Here is a 4,629-nt window from a genome sequence, read left to right as displayed (position 1 = left end):
CTCTGCCTGGTTCCCTGTAACTTGGCTTCTGGCAGTGAGGGAACCGCCAGAAGGCCCTCGGTGCTGGACCTCAGTGTCCGGGTAGATTGATGAGGGTAGAGACACTTCTTCAGTTGCCATATTTCAAAAAGTAAAAAACCAGCACACCCCAAACATTGGAAGTAGAAAGACCTGCAGTTTTTCAGTTAACGTGCAAAAGATCCAGGACAAACCAGACATCCCCCCCGGACGTCACTTCCACCTTTGAAATCCCGGTAATGTCCAGGAATAGTAGCCCTAACAAAAACCCATTCTGCATTTGTAAGAATTCAATCGTGTAGTGTAGCAGGACCTACACTGTGGAACCCCCTGCCTATTGATATTCATCTATACTCGGAATTTGTTGCTGTTGTTGTTGTTGTTTAGTCGTTTAGTCGTGTCCGACTCTTCATGACCCCATGGACCAGAGCACGCCAGGCACTCCTGTCTTCCACTGCCTCCCGCACTTTGGTCAAACTCATGCTGATAGCTTCGAGAACAGTGTCCAACCATCTCGTCCTCTGCCGTCCCCTTCTCGTTGCGCCCTCCATCTTTCCCAACATCAGGGTCTTTTCCAGGGAGTCTTCTCTTCTCATGAGGTGGCCAAAGTATTGGAGCTTCAGCTTCAGGGTCTGTCCTTCCAGTGAGCACTCAGGGCTGATTTCCTTCAGAATGGAGAGGTTTGATCTTCTTGCAGTCCATGGGACCCTCAAGAGTCTCCTCCAGCACCAGAATTCAAAAGTATAAATTCGGCGATCAGCCTTCTTTATGGTTCAGCTCTCACTTCCATACATCACTACTGGGAAAACCATAGCTTTAGCTATATAGACCTTTGTCTGCAAGGTGATGTCTCTGCTTTTTAAGATGCTGTCTAGGTTTGTCATTTGCTGCCTGCCAAACCTATATATCCAGGCTTTGGTACCCTGCCCAGCCCACACATACCTCTGGCCCTCTGGTGCGCTCCCCTCGAGTGATTTTACCTGGCTGCAACATGCTCTGAATGCTGAAGAGGATATTATTATTATTATTATTATTATTATTATTATTATTATTATTATTATTAGCCTTTCTCCGTTCTGGCCTTGTTCATAGTAGGAAGACATTCAACCACACGTACTGAGGAAAACTCCCTCAGTACCACACAGCCAATCAGAGCACGTGTTACCTCAGTGACATCATGGCACTCTGATGGGTGGTTAAGCAACACCTCCGCCACTCTCTCATTGGTGGAGTAACTGTCAAGAGAATTAACCCTTTGGTTACTAACTGAATGATCCTTGCTACTGTAATTCCATCACTCAAACTCTTGCTTGGCTGGATGGTGGTATGTCAGACCACACCCATTTTTGCCACACTCCCCACTGATAAGTGCCACCAGAAAGGTTTCCCAATGGGAAATGTGGAAATGTGGCCTCAGTGTGAAAAAGCTTCCCACAAACATCCGTCAACACAAGAGCTATTTTTCTGATAAACTTTACTAGGAATATAGAGACCTTTCTGGCAAGAGTTTGTTTCCCAGTTGTATGTGTACTGGCTGGTTGTCTTATGTTGCCTGTTCCCCCCCCCCCATCTTTACTGCTTTAATCTTCTTTTTCTGCAACCGAGGAGTGACTAGTAAGTTTTATAGATAAACAGAATAATCATATGAGAAATATGAGAGTGTGCCCTACTTACACACAGAGATCATGGCTGGCAATTGTGACTAAGTATCTCCGGTTCACAAATGCACCTACATGGTGACTTGGGGTCGCAGTCCATGTAGACTCAGCATCTGAATGTGTGAACCAACTCTGTTGCAAAGCAGTTGGCTGAAGTGGAAGCGCTGGTAGCAAGGGTCAGAGAGTATGAGAGGTTACTGGGTGGGCTTAGGTAATCTTTCATAATACAAATTTTGGCCCCTGTGCGAGCCCAAAATTTGGCACCCCTAAATGGATCTTCTCCATTACGGATCTTCTCAATTTTGTACCCCTTCGGCTCGGCCTCCTGTGTGGAGGAACCACCAAAACTGCGCTAAATCCAGCTCTGGAGATTATAATCCAGCAACATCTCAAGGGCTGCAGGTTCTCTAGGCTTGGTATGCACTATCTAGGAAATAAAAATGGAATCTTATCCCAACACACAACAGTTTGCTCTGTATTTGAAGGTCTGGCCGGCCAGCGTTTTGTCCCATCTTCCTCTGAAAGTATTTCCATTCTCTTGAGAGCCAGTGTGGTGTAGTGGTTAAGAGTGGTAGACTCGTAATCTGGTGAACCGGGTTCGATTCCTCGCTTGTTCACATGCAGCTGCTGGGTGACCTTGGGCTAGTCACACTTCTTTGAAGTCTCTCAGCCTCACTCACCTCACAGAGTGTTTGTTGTGGGGGAGGAAGGGAAAAGGAGATTGTTAGCCGCTTTGAGACTCCTTAGGGTAGTGATAAAGCGGGATATCAAATCCAAACTCTTCTTCTTCTCCAAGCTACTTACCTCAAAACCCATCATAGGACAGGAAAAAATGAAATCAGGTAGAATGATGGGGGTGGAGACACTCCTTCAGATATACTGTACCGAGGCCATTTAGGGCTTTAAAGGTCAGCACCAACATTGTGTAGGTCTTTCAAGGCTGGGGTTATATGGTCTCGGCGGCCGCTCCCAGTCACCAGTCTAGCTGCCGCATTCTGGATTAGTTGTAGTTTCCGGGTCAGCTTCAAAGGTAGCCCCATGTAGAGCGCATTGCAGTACTCCAAATGTCTTCTTGACCAATGGATCCGCCATTGGTCTCATCCATTTGAACTGCCAGAGCCTTGTCTTCACGTGCACGGAAAGTCCCTAACTGACTGAGGATTTGAGACCCGTCGGCTACCCTCACCTGCTTTAGCCAGCCAGTTAAAGCCATTTCCTGGATTGTGGCCATTGTCGTACGCTGACATATTCTAGGAGCCACAGGTGAGAGCTGAGTTCAGGGTGGGGACCAAAGGTGGACAATGACTTGTCCCCCACCAGAGGTGCTGAATAGGGCAGGCTCTGAAAACACACATATCAGGTGTCAAAGTGAAGAGGTCAGCCTTCAGCTTTTGTCAACAGCTGTATAGTGAAGAAGCCAGACCCACCTCTGTGAAGAGGGAATTCCACAACTTGAGGGCTACCACAGAGCTTGCCTTTCCCTTCTGGGCCACCAGCACCACCCTGAACTTATGAGGGTGACGGAACTAGCAAGAGCACATGTGATGGCCTGGGATTTGGACTCAGACACTGAACCTGAGGGATCCCAGCCTGCACAGGAGTCCCCGCCTCCAGAACCAGCTGAGTCGGGGCTGGGGCATGAGCCTGAAGGGTCCTCACCTGTGCTGGGTCCTCAGGTGCGGGCATCAGCTGAGTCTGCTCTGGCTCCTGAGGTGATGGAGGACCCATTGCCTGCAGGTGCTCCACTCTCAGCCCCGTCAGGGGAAGGTGGGGTAGCCTCTGGGTCCGGTAACCCTCCAGCCTCTCCTGAGCTGCAGAGGTGAAGGGCAGAGAGGCAGAAGGAACTAAGTTCCTGCAGGAGGAGTGCTCGCCTCCAGGCCAGGAGAGGCAAGTCACCAGAGGATTGGGGCTGCCCTATGCCTCGGGGCAGATAAAAGCCGGCCAGTCCCAGTCCCAAGTTGCGGGAGGAACATTGTTGGTTGCTAGTTCCTGCCTGAACCCTGTCCTGCTTTTTGGACAGAGCTCCTGACCCGCCCTGGCTCCCTGCTTGCATGCCTGTTCCTGACTTTACCCGACTCCCTGCCCTGCACCCAGCTTCATCTACTATGGACTGCCTCCACGTTGCACCTTGACCACAGACCGGACTTGGACCTTGCTTCTCGGGTAACCCACGAGAACAGCACAGCACATTTCTTTCAAGTGATTAATTGAACCAATTAATTCGCCCAGTACATCAGCCCTGCATACAACGTGGGTGGCATGAATAGACCAGGCGGTAAAAAAAAAGTTTAAAAGGACTCCCGGATGGTTAAATCCAGTCAAAGGCGACTATGGGGTTGTGGCGCTCATTTCAATTTCAGGCCGAAGGAGCCAGCATTTGTCCACAGACAGATTTCTAGTTGATGTGGCCAGCATGACTAAACTGCTTCTGGAGCAACGGGATACTCTGCTGAGTGCCAGGGCGCACGAAAATGCCGTTCACCTATTTATTGACTTGCACTATGTGGGACACGGGTGGTGCTGTGGGTTAAACCACAGAGCCTAGGACTTGCTGATCAGAAAGTCAGCGGTTCGAATCCCCGCGACAGGGTGAGCTCCCGTTGCTCGGTCCATGCTCCTGCCAACCTAGCAGTTCGAAAGCAACTCAAAGTGCAAGTAGATAAATAGGTACCGCTCCGGCAGGAAGGTAAACGGTGTTTCCGTGCGCTGCTCTGGTTCGCCAGAAGCGTCTTAGTCATGCTGGCCACATGACCCGGAAGCTGTACGCCGGCTCCCTCGGCCAATAAAGTGAGATGAGCGCTGCAACTCCAGAGTCAGGCACGACTGGACCTAATGGTCAGGTGTCCCTTTACCTTTTATGTGTACTTTCGAATTGCTAGGTTGGCAGGAGCTGGGACAGAGCAATGAGAGCTCACCCCATCACAGGGATTCAAACCACTGACCTTCCAACTGG

The sequence above is a fragment of the Podarcis vaucheri genome, assembly GCF_965113315.1.
Source record: "Podarcis vaucheri genome assembly, chromosome: 8".
Taxonomy (NCBI): Eukaryota; Metazoa; Chordata; class Lepidosauria; order Squamata; family Lacertidae; genus Podarcis; species Podarcis vaucheri.
Note: the sequence above shows the minus strand (reverse complement) of the source record.